The 19174-nt window shown below is 40.3% G+C and overlaps 1 long non-coding RNA gene across 1 annotated transcript; it reads right to left on the bottom strand.

The window, feature by feature from the left end:
* Window positions 1-3536: 3536 nt before the first annotated feature.
* Window positions 3537-8369, bottom strand: LOC139621706 (uncharacterized). Its single transcript, XR_011691061.1, has 6 exons — window positions 8156-8369; window positions 6719-7013; window positions 6496-6619; window positions 6088-6146; window positions 4183-4323; window positions 3537-4040 (listed from the first exon to the last, which is right to left on the bottom strand). It is a non-coding gene; the product is annotated as an uncharacterized lncRNA (long non-coding RNA).
* Window positions 8370-19174: the final 10805 nt, after the last annotated feature.

Genomic DNA, 19174 nt, shown 5'->3' with positions numbered 1-19174 from the left:
CAATATTTCAGTAGTCCCAACTACACATTAAATTACCCGTATAATAACTGAGATGTTTAAATATCCCTTTCAGCCAAAGTTACCCTACATTTAACTCCAAGGTCTAGATGGTGTTTGACCTGATAATCATAAGCCTGTGTTTACAGAGTGGTAAGGGACTAAGAGCAGGAACATTACCTCTGCACATGAGTTGTGTGCCTGGTTCACTTTCAACTTTATATTAGCCTTGTTTCACTTTTCCCCTTTCCAAGTGAACAAGGTTCCCTTTACCCAAAGCGTCTTTGACCATATTCAGACAGATAACAGACAGTCCCCTCATGGCTCTGCGCTGCCGACAGCCAGGGCTGGAGGCATACTGTTTTTGGGTTGTACGTCCATCCGTCCCATTCTCATGGACACAATATCTCAGTAACACCTTGATGGAACAAATGTCCATTTGGACTCAAGGATAAACTGATTAGAGTTTGGTGGTTAAAGGTCAAAGGTCAAGGTTACAGTGACCTTGGCCTTGTGAACACGATATCTCAAACCTGCAACTGAACCAGCAACCTTCCAGTGACAACCCCCTGGCAAATGTTGGCAATGTAATCTTAGACTACACTTTACCTTTGCTTTGCTCCCCCACCTTGCACTGAGTACAGCTGCTATTGCTGAGCCTAAGGGCTCTGTAGAATGAGATAAGTTCAGACCCTGCCTGCTTTCTCACCCCCACACACCTGGACCAAAGGTTATGTACTTGTTGATTTGTCGGTCCCAGAAAGTTACAAAGGCTTTGGAAAAAGGATTCCACATGCTGTTAGAATATCCCACAAATACTTTCCTAACATACAGTAACACCCTAACTCTTTCATATTGTGGAGTGTGATGACATCTCAGTTTTATAGAGGCTGTCAGTGTGGCTGTTAGACCATTTGTCTTGTTTTTTTGATGGCTCTAATATTTTGTTCCAGTCTGGTATGTGATATTTTTATGAACTGTTCATGCGTTGCATTTTCATTATGTACTGGTTGACAGTAAAGCTTTTGTGTCCTTTTAATACAAAGAACCACAGAGTGGAGGCACAACATGTTGTTCATCTGCAGGCATTGTTGGTTCCCATTAACGGTCACTGAGCAATATCTTCCTGATCAGTGCTAAACAGCAGTGGCATTACATGGGCATTTGCAGGGGGCAAAGTATTCAACTGGCTGACTGCAGGCAACTGAAGCTACTGATTTCTGTAAACACGAATGGCAAGTGATGGAGCTGTTCTAGTCAAAGATGGTTGGGGGAAGACCCCAGGAGGTAATTGTTGGGGGACAAATTAATAACAGACTGCAGCGTGACCTTGACGAGTCACTATCATTTTTATCATTTACCAGGCAGAATACTTGAGAACCTGCTGGCTTTTCTGCACAGTTCAGGTTATTCATATCACAATTTCTCTATACTGGAAATAATTAAAAGCGGAATCTCGACTGCATGGGCACATTAGCTGCTCAGAAAGTGGAATTGACAAAAACGATTAGAAAGACAGAGAATCTCATGTAGGGGCATATTTTCTCTTATGTATATTACATATTTCATCTTAACAGGGCCTCAAGCCAAGAATCCCTGAGCTGACAAACTCAGTTTGATCTACATCTCTTCAGGAGCACCCAAAGACATTATATTGTATAATATTTGATGTTTTATGCTCAATAGGCTCCACACACTTTTTACTTTGCATGATAGAACACACTCTGTGGGACTAATGTATGTTTAAATGGACTAAATGCTGGATTTGGACAAGCCTGACACTAACCTCCACATCAGAGCCACATCAGAACCCCCCTCCTCCTCCCCTACCAAAGGAACATCTCTCTCTATCCTGGAGAGAGATGTCAACAGGCTTTTTAAGAAGCAGAACCCCCGCAAAGCAGCCAGTCCTGACTCTGTCTCTCCATCATCCCTGAAGCACTGTGCTGATCAGCTGTCTCCGGTGTTCACGGACATCTTCACCTCACTGGAGACCTGCCACGTGCCAGCCTGCTTCAAATCCTCCACCATCATCCCTGTCCCCAAAAAACCAAGAGAGCCCCACTGTTGCTGATCCCCCTGATCCTCAATTGCACCAATCACCAGAAAAAAATCCTTGTATGTGAAAACATACTTGGCATTAAAACTGATTCTGATTCTGATTCTGATTTGGTGTTTGAGAACAGAGGGTCTTTGACTGAAGCTAGCCTCATATGGGAGACTTCTCTGAGAGGAACACACTCCACATAGCACATCTGAAGCTTAGAGAAACATCTCAAAGTAGTTTTGTCACATCATTCATCCATCCAGATTGCTAATTTTAATGATGACAATCAGGGGGTCCACCACTGCGCAAAATACCCCAGAATCCAGAGACGTAGTTGCCCAGATACTTCTAATTATGACCTATATAAGATGAAATCTGGGCCGAACTTGGTCCAATTATGACATTGTAAGATGTCATATGATGGTCCAGATTCCTGTGAGAACCTGAAAAGGATATCTCTGGTACACTGGTGCAGCACACTTCTTCCTCTGAGTGAAAGGGAACAGTCTGGACTCAAGCTTCAGTGTTACACTCCTTACACCATCTTGCTTGTTTAACTAAAGCTGCCAGGTAAATGTAGTTGAGTACAAAATACAATATTTCCCTCTGAAATGTACTGCAGTGAGATTTAAAGTAGCATAAAATGGAAATACTCAAGTAAAGTACCTAAAAATTGTACTTAAGTACAGTACTTATAGTAAATGTACTTAGCTACTTTCCACACAGTGCAAATACATTACACGATTAGAATAAGCTAACCTCAGTACACTTGGATTTTAATATTGTTCATTTACCCAACCTGGTCAAACTCCTGAGTGAAAACCATGGAGGTGCCCATTAAAAAAGTTAGTATCTCATATCTAAAGTTAGAAACTACCTAACATTAATTAGCTAAACTGTAACTTAAGGCTAAAGTTAGAAGCTAATGAACAATTTCTTTCATCTGTAGATACTTGACACAATCTAATTCAGAAACTCAGAAGTAAAGTGTATTAAACCTGCTATATAGTTAGTCACTGCTACTTACATTTACCTACAGTTTCTGCGCGATGCACTGGAGCAGAGACTTGAGGTTGTGAGTCACTGCTGGAAGAGAGGCAGTCAGACGAGACAACTAATATCAAGGTAAAGAAATGGTATTGTCCGATTTAGGTGTGTCTGGAATCAACTAAAAACAATTCTTCCAGACACGAATACATGAAATATATTGTAATATTTGCGATTAGAGGTAAATGAGCTATAAATGTTTCTCCCTGAACTGCTGTTTTTACCTCTTTTGGGGGAGTCCACGTCTTAATCAGTGGGGTTGGACTAGTCCCCCCACTAATTCAAACCCTGCATCTGTCCAGCCGTCTCACAACTTTTCAGCTAATCCTGCATGTCACTCATTGTTACAGGGGCACTGATGTTTGTCCACTGTCTGAGACAACAACTAGTCCATTTGACTTTGCTTTCAAAAGTGATCAGTCATCTGGGAGGACATCATCTCCCTCACACACCTACTGAAAACACTGCTGAATCTTGAAGTGGTTTTGTACAACTCTTGAACTAATGTCCAGAGAGAAAATCTCATGAGGAGCCCATCAGACAGCAGTGGTCTAAAGTTTAGAGAGTGACCAAAAAGGCGCAGATTCAAATTCTGTTTAGGAAAAATGACAGTGAATATGCTTCCAAGCAAATCTCCTAAGCCTTATGCGTTGCAGAGGAGCTGATCAGTGGAAAAACAAAGTGCTGCAAAATAGTTGATTAGAAAAGTTCAAAACCTTGTGATGGAATTGATTTTATTGGGTGGTAAATTTTATGTACACCTTAGCAAAGGTTGGATTATTTTCCTTCAAATAAAAAGGTTTAAATGAGCCGGCAAAACAATTGGCTGCTATACAACCTGTGCTATTGTGTGCTTCCACTTTGGGCCTATTTTTAGCATTGGCGCCTCCTTCCAAGACCACAGCATCATTACTTTGATGAGTGTTACTCATAAAACTGATGGCTGGAACTGTGAAAATAAGTTGTAAAAAACAAGCTGTAATTCCTGCAGGTTCCATAAAATGAATGCAGAATTAGCCTTTCAGTCATAACAACCACAAAATGCTGGAATCAACATCGTCCTGATCATTTTGTTATTCCCCGAGACTCACCTGCAGTAGATGTGAAAGTGTAATGTTGCATTCTATCACTTCATCCTGAATTACCACTTTAAAAACAAATCCACTGTTGAGTATATTTGTCTTCTCAGTAGACTTTGATGCTGTGTAAATCTTCTAAATTTGGCCTGCTGGCTGCAAAAGAGCAGAACATTTTAAGGTGTACCTCTGAATTTACACAGTCATTTGAATTAGCTGACAAATCCATTCAGTATCAATTCGAGGATCATTGATGTCTTAAGTTAAGAGGTCTGAAATATTTTCAGATGCAAATTAATAATATTTGTAATATTATAATATTTGTGTTCAGGTATTTAGTAGGTTGACCAAATAGACCAAATTTGAGTTAAATTAATGGATAAATAATGAATTGTTATAGCCTATATTAAGGTGTTTTTCAGTTCAAAGTAGGCAGTTCAAATGCTACAAGTTTTACCAAATAACATGAAATGGAACTGTGCACAGGTATTTGGATCTTAAAGAGACTTTGGTTTTCAAATTATAGATTTAGGGTTTCTTTTTTCAAAGATAGACTAGTGGATTATAGCATATTAAGTGATTTTTAATGGTTAATATCCATATATTAAGATGTTTTACAGGGTAAAAAGGCCTTAAAACCTATCAAATAGCATGAAAACCATGACTGAATTTGAATTTTAATTGAAAAATTAAGCCCCTTTAATGTGTGAATTGAGTTGTATCCCTTAAAAATCCTATAAACAGTGTAGATAACCATTACAGTGTCCATATATATTTAGAATTATGTAATTTGCTGGGCGTTTGCAACAAAGACAATATTCTGTGCTAATTAAGCCCATTGTGTGACTGGCATCTGATCTGACATTTTCTCAGGCAAATGTAATGTGTTAAAAATGTATCTTTTCATTTAACCAGCAATCAAACCCAAACATATTTATTTTACTATTGGATACAAAGAAAGTATCAAGTCCTCACACTTGAGATGCCGCAACCTGCAAAATGTAGCCATTTATACAATAATGTTTTGACCAGCTAACTGATTAATGGACTAATAATTGCAGCTCTAGACATTATCTTCAATTTCTTTTTTTAGGGAAATTAATTTTGGTAATGTTTACAAAACAAATAGTCAGAGCTGAACCATACAGAGAAAAAAAAAAAAGTATCCTCATAATTTGACACTCTTTAGTTTGGGCTGTTTTTCCATGGACAAAGTCAGTATATGTTAATATATAGAAAATTATAAAAGTATTAGTTGTACAGTAATAAATTAACATTTTCACAGTTTTCACAAAATGCACTGTTCTATTAATTAAACTGTTATTGCACATTAAGTAATATTGAAAGTTAAATGCAAGTAAATATTTTCTTCATATCTAATGAAGTATAAAAGCACAATTAAAAAAATCTTGGCTTTGGCTTTCACAATTCATGCATGACAGGGTTAAATTACCTTAAGATTACATATTAGAATTGATTAAAAAAATCTTTTGAAAATTAGAATTTTAAGGTAAAAAAAATTGAAAGGTTTCAGTGGAATAGTCTTAATATACCGCAGTTTAAAATATCATTGACCATTGTTTCCATCATATAAAAGGTGCAGACGACCTGTGGACACAGTTAGCTGTATATGAACAGTGAACAGTGGCTCCCTCGCCAGCAATGAAGGAACCGTGTAATGCTGTGAAACAGGGCCTGTCAGAGGAAAGTGCTCTTACGAGGTTCCTCCTACACCAGATGAAGTTGTAAATCTACTGCAGTGGGTGACTGACACATCAGAATGAAGGCAGCACCAATTACACCAGGGAGAGCTGGGATGGTTCTCTCAGGACATGTCTCATTATTTCCACCACAGCGAAAAAAAGGAAAAAGAAAAAAAAGGAAGTAAATAAATAATGAATAAAGAAATTGTATTGTCACCTGTTCAGGTCCTTGCTGGATAAGCAGGAATTCTCTGCAGTTGTTTAGCTACTGTGGGGCTGGGAAGAGAGGACATGACGCCCCTTCTTATTACAGTATATATGTAGTTACATCATTTGCAGTGTTTTCTGTTGTGGTACTTTAAAGCCTGTAGTGCTGCAATCTGATGAAATCACTATTCTGCTTCTCCCCACAAATCATCACTTGCAATAATAAACTCATCATTTAACTATTATTTTTTTCAAATGACAGCCACCTACGATCTCCTCCATATAAGGCTGATATGATTCCCTGCTCTCAGAAAATCACTGATAGCTTGAGTTGGGACTCGCTGTCACATGTTATAAGGTTAATTATCAATCTCAAGTTTGTGTGTTAGTTTTGTGACATTTCAGAAGGGACAATTACCTGTAATTTGAGAACATTTCCCCGAGCCAAAACGCTGTTCCGTTTTCAATACAAACCCTTCATTTCCCTCCTCGTGTACCGATGATGATTTTAGTCGCTGCACATTAGCAGTTCAGCTGCTTCCCTGTGGGGGGCACAGTGTGAACAAGCAAAATGAGAGGAGGGTAAACAACGGAGCTGGGAGATTAAAGAGGACTACAGTATGTGGTAAGTGTAAGTCTACCTCTCACAGCCAGAGGTGTTGCAGTGATGACAGTGAGTCCTGTTTCTGTGTGTGTGTGTATGTTGATCTTTTTATATTGTTGTTATCTATATGTTGATGCACAGAATATAGCGTGTGTGAGGTCCATAAAGAAATGGTTTCCCCAGCTGGAGGTGGAGAAACTTGACTGGTCAGCACAGAGCCTCGACCTCAGACCCATCCAACACCGATGGGATGAAGTGGAACACAGACTGGGAGCAAGGCTTTTTAGTGTTGGGCTCTTGTGGGAGAAAATCCCTGCATCTTTACAGTCTCTCTGTATTTTTTTTTTTAGATATATAGAAGAAAAATTACCAGTGTACATAAATACACATACTGAAATACAGCCTACCTAAGTGTTCTGTGTTGATTTGATTGATTGATCATCCATATGAATCATTTAGGCCATCAGTCAATATTCAGTCCATTATATCTGCTACTACTGAATCCTCTAACGGGTGTAGCTGCCCATGCCTAATGACTACATGATTGTATATGATCTAACTGGAAGGCCTCATATTCAAAGCATTGGCTATCCTATCAGATATCCAGATTACTGATTCCCGAATTCTGTAGGTTAGATTTCTAACCTTCTGTTAACTGTGAGAAGACAGGTTCACAGTCTTCTGATCAGGTTCCCATAAGAATAGTGACACAGGTTTTGCTTCCTGTAATCATTCCTCTTCTTTGGTTTTGTAGGTAATGGGGGACTAAATCAACAGCAGTTACATTGTTTTGTACAAAATCCGTGCTTTGTCTGTTTTTCCAAGTGCAGCTCAGGTGGAAAATACAAAGAGGAAATTGTATCCACCTGATTTGTCAAACTCAATTTAATGATTAGCTTCAGATGAACTTTAAATAGCTGACAAAACCTGTTTCTATGTACATACAGGCGACTGACTGTTGTTTTATGACCGACTTCAAAAATTACAAACTGTGCTTTAACTTCCAATGCTGAAATAAAGGTGGTGTGACTTGTAATACTTTTCCTAGCTTTAGCTTAGCTGATGTGCCTAAAATGATATATTTGGTCCATATGCTCCTAAGTGTCCATATTCATCAGCATGTGTATTTATTATATGCAAGAGCACTTTAAGGGTTGTACATGCAGTATATTCATGTTTTTGCAGATATGTGCACCTTTGCATGTTTCTGTGTGTGTGTGTGTGTGTGTGTCCTAAAACTACAACATTTTAACACTAACACAAATGTGTAACACTGCCTCACAGAGGTTAAATTGTCCTCACAATGCAGCGCAGATCCAAAATTAACCCATTTTAAGCTGAGTGCTTCACATCTGTCACAGATCCTGCTGTGACTCCAGCTGTTTCCCTTCTCCCTGTTATCCCAGTGTCCTCTCCTCCACTCGTGTGTGTGTGTGTGTGTGTGTGTGTGTCTCGTGGGCAAGGCTTCACTCACCTGGCTCCTGGCTCCACTGCACACCTGTCTGTAATCTACTCATCAGTTCACAGTTCTAGAACACCGACTCAGATTGTTCAGCCTACTCAGTGGTAGATATTCTCTTGGCTGCTCAATATTGAAATGTGAGTGTTTCCAGTGATTTTCCTGGTTCCAACAAATGACACACAGGTGAAGGATAGATTTTATATAATAATAATAATAATAATAATAATAATAATAATAATAATAATAATAATAATAATAATAATAATTTTCAACATTTTAGACCTGTTGTGCAGTGGTTTTATTTATTACATGTTTTATATCTTCTTGAGTGTGTTTATCTTGGACTTTTATTTTCTAATCCCGACCTGTTGTGACTTCCTGCTGCTGGGCGACTAATTGTTGATTGCCTGCAGAATACCTGGAGCAACACGGAGAGCAGGTGGGACTTAGCACCCTGCCTTCCCGGGTGAGTAACATATGCTGGGGCATTACTGTGTGACTGTATAGGTTCAGTGATGGCGTTCTGCATCCAGCAGAACAAGCCCCTCAACCTGCCAGAAAGTGTCCCGTGGGTCCTTTGGTTCAACCCTCTTCCATCTACCAGTCCCAGCACATTTGAGCTAAGAGTTTTAACAGTTTTTTTAAATTTATTTTTTAATGGCCTTTCAGATTGTTTGTTTTATTGGTATTTTAGCCTTGCTTTACTGGAAGCTTGATGTAGTCTGCTAGTCATTAGCATTGTTTGGTTTATCTAGGCTTGGCCTCTTTGATTTTAGGTTCCCGTATGAAATCATGCTCCTTCTTGTTCTCTGCTTATTTGGTCGCTACAGAATCTGCTCTCACACTTGATTTTAAAGAACTTGGTTTTATTGACAGCCTTTTACATAAACCCACATCACATTACACAAACAGCTTAATTCCCACTGTGCTCTGTGGGCTCTGTTCCAGGGGAGGTTAAACTTCACCCAGATTTAATGTCATTGATCATGCAACCAAAAACCTGATGCTCTCTCTCCAGCCCGCCCCTGATAAACAAGTCTTGAGTCAGCAACTATATTCCCTGCTTTCTGTGTGGCTGCTGCAGAGACTGAGGTCACTGGTGCAGCACTCCAGTGCAACCAGACCCAGGTAAGAGCCCTCCTTACTGTCAGCTTGTGCCTGAGTCAGTCATATCTCCAGTTCTTTAGTGTAAGGTTCTCATCTAAATATACCTGTCATACCTGGTTTTCATTACGTCCTCACCTTAATTAAACTAGGCCTCTAGCAACAAAGACACCCATGCCACCCCTGTTTCCTGTCCAGGAGGAAGACATGGCGGTGCCATCATTGCAGGCCAATCTCCGTCATTGCTGTCTGATTTGGAAGAAATTTTCTATCTATCCCTCTATCTTAACACTCCAAGAAGCTCAGGTCATAAAAAAACCTCATAGTGTCATAGAATGAATCTCTTATTAGCTTCTATTATGACTGATAGTGTCCATTCGAAGCCACGTTTATCCTCTGTTGCTGTGGTAACCAAGACCTGAAAGATAAGGATGTAGGGAAAAGCATAACTTAGAGAAAACTGCCCAAATCCTGCTACAGACAAGGGTGAGCTGGGAGCAGGGGAAAAGGCAAGACACACGAAACATTAAGAACACGTGGCAATGACCAGAAGAGTCTTCACACATAAAGGTCAAGACGGTAGTTTAGCCATACTTGCGTAAGGTACGGAAAAGTCTTGTAAGCACGTGATACCAAGGAATATAACTGCCGTGTGAGAATGGACGTCTTCATAAATTGGTTACTCTGATTCACAGCTGCATTACGCTGCTCATTATTTTCTCCTTGACATCAAGCTTTCAATAGATACTTCTGCCTAATACATCTGAATCTGTTAGAGAATGATGAGTTTATCTGACACGGCGGTTGTCGTGAATGAAGCTAGGATCAGTCAGAACATACTCTTAAACTAGTAAGTGCAAGTAAAGTTACTGTTCAAAAATCCCATCAGTCCTCCAGACCTTTTTTTTTTTTTTTTTCCCAACCCTCTGATACGACCCATGTCTCCTGAAATAGTGCTCCCACGGCAGCAGGCATATCAGACATTGGTTGTCATGGTTACAATAATGAACATGTGAACTGTACCACGAGCGTCATACCTACCTTCATCACCATTCATTAGCATAATAATGGTCGTGGCTTGGTTAGGTTTAGGAAGAGATGGTGATTCAGGTTAAAAAAAATACTTCCTCAAGATTTGACGATCTTTGTTGTCATGGTTACAATAATGGTCATGGATAATAGAAACAACATAAACTGCTACTTTCACATGGGAATCAAACACCACTCTCCTGTGCCACATTTCTGTGTTTTGTTGACCCATCCATCCACCCCAACCTCCTCCTGACGTGGACTTTATCGCTCTGTAAACCACATCACCACACATTTCTCTTTGCTCCTGTCATAACAACTACGACCACTAAATGTTGCCAAGCAACAAAATGTAACTACGAGTCATAATAACCTGCTGCATAGACGACCTATGGGCTCGTTTTTCTACAGGACAGTCTCCTTTGTAAAAAAAAAAAACAAAATGCTCAACCCCATCAGTTTAAATGGTTGTTTTGAGGGTTAAGGTTAGGTTAAGAGTTAAGGTTAGGCCTCAGGAATGCATTGTACCAGTGATGGGTCCCCATGAATATAGTAAAACCGGGATGTGTGTGTGTTGGTGTGTGTTAACAGGGGGAGCTCAGCCACTCCAGGTAGAAATGATATACATCAGTGTCCAGCCTGGGCTCTCAGTGGTGTCACTTTATGAAATGATGTTATGAATAAACAATCTGATTCCTGAACAGCCGCACTGACTGTGGCTGCTGAAGAATGGCCTTGTCTCTGATTAATGACTGCAGTGGTCTAATCAGGTGAAGAAATGGCTGCCTGGGGCACGCAAATCACTGTCCATTTTCACAGGTAATTTGTTTAATGCTCCTTTATTAAGTTCATTGTTGTGATGCTACTGTGCAGCAGCCAAACAACAGACACATTGGGTTTGTTCAGGAAATACTGGGGCACAATTCCCAGTTATTATATTTCACCTGAGATCAGTTGCAGTTATCACGGTTGGAAGTGTTATCTCCACAATCAGCCTGCATCAAATAAAACCCCCCAGCCTGCGCCTGTAGAGTAAACATCTCTCGTCAAAAGTGCAGGCGCTTTGTTTCCAAAATTTTATGATCTCTGCTCGCTCCCTGTTCATTCAGAGCAACACACCAATCAAACTCAACATCAAGGGCCTGTGATTTAGCAGCTTGACGAGCTGGCACCACTGCACCTCTGTGGCTCCAGCTGTCGCAGGCGGGAACATGTGTCCTCAGTGGGGAAGTCTCCCTCCTGCTGTGACTGTGACCTGGGGGCACAAACTCCTATCCAGAGCACCTGGATAGGAGTAACAGTATGTCTCCAGAGCAGAGGAGAGAGGGGCATCACGTCCAGCCAAGGCCATCGGGTTAACATGAGTCTAGACAGTGGTGACAAACAGTAAAGGTGGGAATGAAGCGATAGAAATAATGAGCCAGGATTCTGTGGGAGAGGGTCAAATGGATTTTTAGTTCTTTTCTAAGGGGTCATCACCAAAGCCAGACCATGAACAAGACTATGAAAACTGTGCACCATTTCGGTGCTAAAATATGAGAATTGATATTTGCTATATTAGGGGGACAGCCATCACTGCAGCCCAGCTAAGATTTTTCAAAAAAGGCCCTGAAGGACTCTCAGACTGTGGGAAAGGAGGCCATCAGGTTCTTGGTCACCTCTCTTACCAAGCTTGCTCAGTTTGGCTGGGTGACCAGCTCTATGTAAAGACCTAGTTGTTCCAAAATTCTTCCATTTAAGAACAATGGAAGCTACTGTGCTGTTGGGAACCCTCAGCAGCAGAAATGTTTTTGTATCATTCTCCAGATCTTTACTGACACAATCCTGTCTCTGAGCTGTGCAGCTCCTTCCTCCTCATGGTTTCTGCTCTGATCTGCATCGTCAGCTGTGAGACCTGATATAGACAGGTGTGTGCCTTTTCCAAATCATGTCCAATCACTTTAATTAACCACAGGTGGACATCAATCCAGGTGCAGACAAATCTCCAAGATGATCAAGAGAAATAGGAGGAACCTGAACCAAAGTGTCCTGGCAAAGTGCCTGATTACTTATGTCAAAGTGATATTTCAGTTTTTCCTTTTTAATAGATTAGAAAAAAGTTAGTACACTTTGTTTTCACTTTATCGTTATGGAGTATTGAGTGTAGACTGATGCGAAACTGATCTTAAAGCTGCAACAAACAGAAACAAGATGTAAAAACTGAAGATGTCTGAACACTTTCTGAATGCTCTGTATATGTACACATACACACACACAGATTCATATGTATACACATATAAACACATACATACACATACATGCACATATACACAAAAATAATAGGCTTGCACAGCTTCCTGAGTTGTGCTGGCTGCATGGCTCCTGCTTCCCTGAGGAGATGATTGATGGCTCCTTATTCTTCTTACAGAGTTCGAGAGGGGCTGACAGACCAGAGGAGGACACCAGTACAATACACTACCTACAGGATTCTTACTGTTTGCACCGTAGTAGAGACCAGCTGGAAAGATGTTTTGAGTTTACCAGCCTCATCTGGCTGATACTGTGAAGAGATGAGGTTGATCTACTAACCGGTTAGGTGACTTACATACAGCATGTGATTTGTGCTGTGCTCGCCGCTCGGGTCAGACCACTGTTCAGGGGAGTACAGAGGACAGAACAAACATAGGCAGAGTTTTCCAAACTTATAGTGGGACATTTCCCTACGAAATGGGAAGCACCTGCTGTGTTTAGAGCATAGGCTGTGTATATGTGTAGAGTCTGTCGTTGTTAGCAACTCAGATGTAAGAAGGGAAGCAGTAAGATGAGGCTGTGGGTGTCCTCAGGTACAGAGAGCAGCTTGATGAATTTAGCCCTGTCAAGGAGCTCTGTTTCCACAGCAACCAGTGTCAGGTCTACTTTCCTTTTATTTTCCATACCTGGCTGGATGCCTTGTTTCTATTGGCTGCAGGTCAAAGTTCAATTCGTTGCCAAAGTTGCTGAAAACTCAGTGAGGTAGATAGCATGTTGGTCGGTTGTCGTTGTCAGATTAATTACTTTTTCTTCGTGATCTAATCTCTGATATAAATGATGCTTTTCTAGTCTTGGCACACATTCACACATCACACCCATCCACCGATGGGTTAGCCATCAGGAGCAACATGGGGTTCAGTATCTTGCCCAAGGACACTTCGACATGCAGCCCGGAGGAGCTGGATATCGAACCACTTTACCTCCTGAGCCACTTTAGCTCCTGAGCCACCAGGCGGGTTCAGCTGGGTTTAACTTTAATTTACCCTCTACAAGTGTTAGCTGTTCTGTATGGCTACTGCTAACTAGCTAGTGTACAGAGCTGCAATATGGCACAGAGCACATCAGCTAATGCTAGCTTGTCTAATCACTAAAAGAGTCATCATTTTTTTTGAACAGCAAAAAGACACAATCCTGTCTCATTTTTCAAATCTAGAAATGTCACAGAGTGATGTTTTTTCTTCAAGAAACCATCTTTGGCAACAGTGGCAGTCAACGGTTTGATTTTGAAGTTTGAGTGACTCAAAATAAAGTCGCTAACAGCAGCCTGCTAACAGCAGCCTGCTAACAGCAGCCTGCTAACAGCAGCCTGCTAACAGCGTTGGTCCTGCCCTTGATTAAAAGGGGGATAACTGGGTGTGAGGAGGTTGTAGTAATGGGACGTTTGATATGTTCAGCAGGTTGTGCTTTGACTCAAACCCTGATACATACATAAATAGCCTGTATGCCCTGCCCTGTTGTAATCTTGCAGTTCCTGCTTCAATCATTACTCAGATAAAGGTGGAAAGACGCTGAGCCAGAAAACAACTGACTCATATCCTCATGATTGCCTTTTGATAAAGGAGTAAAACAAGGTACCAACTGAATTACCAAAAAATCTAATCTTATAGAAACATCTGACTGTGCTTTTACTCTGTAGAAACAACAATCAGGGCAACAATCTTTCTTCAGACTGACCACATTTAAATGGAAAAGTTCCAGGAGGCCCCACGCTTTCCTGTGCTGCCAGATCTCCAAGGCACAAATGTCATAATAACAGCAGACAGCAGTACAAATTTTGAGGTTACTTTATTGAATGTACGACTTCAGGCTCCTCAGATTAAGCAGATAGCGAGGCGGCTAAACTGGGATGAAACAGACGAGGTGTAGCGATGTATTTGTATTCACAAGGCCGCGCTCAGGTTTTAAGAGAGCTACAGTAAAGCCTGTCAGATCAGCTTTATCACTGGAGAAAGGACAAATGTTTTGTCTGGATACAGGATTTCCATCAGACTTCCTTTGGCACAGAAAACCATTTAAAACCCCAATTTTAGTTGTCACAAACAAGGGCAGAAGGTGTCTGGCACAGTGAATGAGATTTAAAGCAAAATTATAGATGTTTTTACTGCTTCTCTGAGTCTGAATCCTTTTATATAAAGAGATAAGAAATGTTCTCATTTGCATCTTCTGTATATTTATGGCCAGCATGAACAAATAAAGGCTCATCCTCAATAAAGGCATTCAATATAAAAACAATAGGGGGTGAAATGATCTGTTCTATGATGACTGTGTTATTTGCTAATAAATTTCAAATAGCTCAAGCTTTTTGCCCTTTTTTGTTAAATTTTAAAGCTGCATAATTTTACTGAAATAATGGATCAGCTTGTTTTACAACCGACTGCTTTAGTGTTTTGGCTCTCATCAACCTCATTTCTAGTAGCAGCAGAGAGGTGCTGTCCCGGTCCTTTCATCATGATCTCTGGGGGCTTCAGCTGGACACAACTCTGCTCACTTTAACTCAGTTAATGGACTGCACAGCCAGAGGAGACAGGATCCTGGATCTGCTGTATGTTAATGTTAAAGAGGCCCAGTGATTCTACTTTGCACATTATTTATTGCACATTTGAATTTGAAGATTTTTCTATTTTTCTATTTATTACTATTTCATAGTAGTTTCTGACTGTGTGTTGTGTAATTGCAACAAAATGTCGCTGCAGGGATCATTAAAGTTTGATTAAAGTCTGATTCTGATAACTTTCAACCAACTGTCAAACTCCAGGCTGAAAAATGAAGCCACTTGATTCTGGCTCCAACAGTGAGTCAGTCCCCTTAGACTCTGATGTTAAAATGTCCAACTTTACAGCAGAAATAAACATGTTTACAGCCTGGTACAAAAACTGTTTTGGTCTCTGTAGCTAATTTCCTCCTTCATGACAACTGCACGGAGGTGAATTTTTATATAACTCACGCGTTCACATTTTATTAAGGCTTAAATTCATGCACGCGATGTTGGGGTGTTAAGGATTTCCTAACATGAGACAAAATAGGATTCCTAAAGTTAGGATTTGATTCTGTAATACCAAATTGGGAAACCTCATATCTTATACTCTATCTTAACTTAAGACAGGAAGTTTCTGTAATACAGCTCCTGGTTCTCTCTGAAGTTCAGAAAAATAAAAGCCACTAATTACTTTTTTTTACAGTAATACTCAGAAAGGAGATTCACACTAACACCCTAGGGTAGTTAAGGAAACCGTCTCCATAGACATGTCTCACCTGAAATTTTCACAAGTGCTCCACATCCCTACTGTGGTGGGCCATCAACACACCACCCCTTTCCTCCTTTTTTTTCCCCATTCTCTACTGTATAAGATGAAGTCAGGAAGCAGAGCTGTTCAATTACACAGCTGACACCACTTCCAGTGCTCACACAAGCCTGCAGAGACGGGGGAGACTGGGAGGAAGAGGGAGAGGAGGGAGTAAAAAAAAGGAGCAAGACAGAAACAGAAAGCAGGAAGGGGTGAGAGGGAATGCAACAGAGACAAACAGCATCCACATATACAGTGCAAAATGAGTGCTTTGCAGAGTGGTTGGCCGACAAGCCCCAGAGTGGAAATAATTATGACATGGCAGCAGCAATGAATCTCCACAGAATGAGCAGAGCTACTACTCCCCTCTCTATTTGTCTTTGCCCCTGTGAAGCCCTCCGGCCTGTAGGTTGACCTAAACATTACCTCTCAACACTTGCATCAGCTGAGGTGCAACAGTTTCTCTGAAAGGGCCGTTTTTTTTTTTTTTTTTTTAATTTTATTTATTTATTTTTTTTACTTTACAATACACCTTTTCCTTGTGAGCTTCCTAAGTTCAAACAATGCTGTTATCGAGATATGTCGCCATCTAGAGGAGGGGTTTTCTGAGAGAAATGGTCAGTATGATGGAAAAAATGGCGGATAAGGCTCACACAGCCACAAAGTAGTGCAAAAAGAGATGCGTTAGCAAGAAATAATGTTAAGGCTAATTGATAGGCACCAATTGCTCTGCAGGTCACAAATAAGTCTTGGTTATTAAAGATCCCATATTTTACAGTTTTCTGGTGTTTTATTTGTGGTTAAAAAAAGATATATAAGTACCAAGTGTAATCAGTGTAGTTCTGAGTCACTCCTCTGATTGGCTGACTGTTTCTTGAGTGATCCAATAAAAATATAGCAGATTTCAGGTAAACACTCAGAGAAACCAAATCATGCAAGGTTGGATGGTGAGTCCACGTGGGCAGTACTTGGAGCGTGGCTCAGAGTGGTGACTGCTTTGTTGTGACATCACAAAGTTACAGAAGTCCTGATGACTCATTTTAAGGCTCAGTTTCTGAATACAGGCTGTGTGCATTTCTCTGTGGACTGAGGCTTTGATACTTTCACAGTATTAATATAGAACCTAGACCTGCTTTATAATCAGAAACACATGGACATTATATTTATACAATATAGGACCTTTAAGTCAGAAGGCGGTTCGCAAATAAAGAACGACGAGTATAGAACTTCATGTTTTACTTAAAAAGCCCTTCAATAAATTTGTACAGTAACAGTTATTGTTGAAATTGAGTGCTTTTTTATTTATTACTTTAAAATAACCTTCAAAAACACTTAAAAGAAAAATTATCAGGGCCCCTCTTGTACTAAAAATAAAATGTAATACTAAATGACAGATAAAGGTAAAAATCCTTCACTTTTATTCCTAAGCACAAAGTTAAAAATAAAACTTATTTATCAACCTTCTCTTAAAAACTGCTGGTGATTTATTAGGGATAAGAAACAGGCAAAGCACAACTAAGAACTAATCCAAATTTCAAAACTCTGGAAAACACAGAATCACACACGGGGAGTGAACTGGAATAAACAGTAGCAAAGCTGACAAACTGACAAAGACACAGGGGAATTGCATGTTATTAGAGGAGAAAGTGGAGGCTACATGTGTATTATATAGCCATAGCAGAAACACAATGTATTGTATCATGTCAATAATTTAATAGGTGAAGAGCATGTGTCTGGTGCTCTCTCTCCCTCTCTCCCCCTCTCTCTCTCTCTCTGGCAGGAGCAGTGCTGCAGCAGCCATGCTGGTGATGGGGACATGCATGCAAACTGCAGCAGTTCAGTGTGGTAGTCTTCACACACATGTCAGGCAGCCATAGCAGTGTGCCCCAGGTGACAGAGTCAGTTGTGAAGGTTTGACAGTATGTTGTGTCATTTTTTCTGATTTCTTTGTTTGGAATTTATCACAAACAAACGAAAACAAAAAATCTGCTATTGATTGTATTTCCAAAAACTGGCTCTGCGTATCTTCGTTGTCTGCAGTTGTCAGTGTGTGTGGAACAAAATTCTTCTCATTGTGTGATTTTCTGATGTTATTCATCTGCCAGAAAGTCTTTCAGCAGAATTTAGTTTCCATTAAAATATTTTGCTACTACCGTTGCGTAGTATTATACTCAGCTGAAGCACATATATAGTATTACCTGATGAAGATGTAAGGTTGAACTGTCATGCCTACACTTTTTAGTTTAGTTTATTACATGAAGTTGTCAGGGACCATGTGCCAAAAACATGAATCTCACACAAAGAGAAAAGACGCATTGTACCAGATTTATCTCAGAGCAGATTTCCAGTTTTTTTGCTGGTAGCATCTGTTCAGTGGAGGTGCACGCAGCAACATCTAAATCCAAACATACAAGTAGCCAGAAAATACAAAGAGAGGCATGCACAGACCTCCCCAAGCATACACCTTCCCACACATTGATGAACACACACACACACACACATGCACAGTGTTGGAAATGGCTCAGACTTCCTGGGGGACTCAGCTTGCTGCTATTACGCTGCCAGAAATGAATCATCTGCTATTGATTTCTGCACACTCTCCTCCACCGGCGTATTCATCACAGCTCGATTTCAGAATCTTTCTCTTTTCCAACTATTTCCTTAAAAGCCTTTTGATTGATCCCTCGCATTGCACCAGACTCAGGTGTTACACTCCTGTTTGGTTTCCAGGCGGTAGCAGGATTTGTCCCTTGATTATTTACAGGGTGAACAAGCCTGTGGCTCTGATTAATTTCCACCTAATTGTAACCTTTGTGTGCCATATTGATTTTCTAGACATGACTTTGCCCAGAGCTGCAAATTAATAATACCGCAAAAACAAATGTGTCCAAAACTTTAACCTAACCCTTAAAATTGATGACTATTATAGAAAACAGTCATTTCTTTGCAGGTGAATATTGCTTTTCTGACAAAACTGGCTGACAGCCCCCAATTTGACAATAACAAATACATTTCAGGAAGCAGTGAGCACCTTATTTCCACCTGAGTATATAAAGTGTGAATATTGATTTGCCTCTGGCTGGTCTGCTTAGGAGGTGAAGAAGCCATATTATAAAGAGAAAGTGCTGCACTTATCAAAAAGAGGAAATTTGAGCTTATAAATGATTATGCTTGTTCAAACACTGTTGTTTGACAACACTGTCTGTTAAATGTAATAGTATCAATTTTACCCTACCCTTCAGTTTAAAAGTCAGAAGTTGAATATTCCAAGTTGGTGAGTGATCAGTCCACAGAGAAATGCACACAGCCTGTATTCAGAAACTGA

Source organism: Trachinotus anak, unplaced genomic scaffold, assembly GCF_046630095.1.
Source record: "Trachinotus anak isolate AG129_WGS33_773 ecotype Australia unplaced genomic scaffold, CSIRO_AGI_Tana_v1 ptg000005l, whole genome shotgun sequence".
NCBI classification, from domain to species: Eukaryota; Metazoa; Chordata; class Actinopteri; order Carangiformes; family Carangidae; genus Trachinotus; species Trachinotus anak.
Note: the sequence above shows the minus strand (reverse complement) of the source record. Positions and strands in the feature narration are given on the sequence as shown.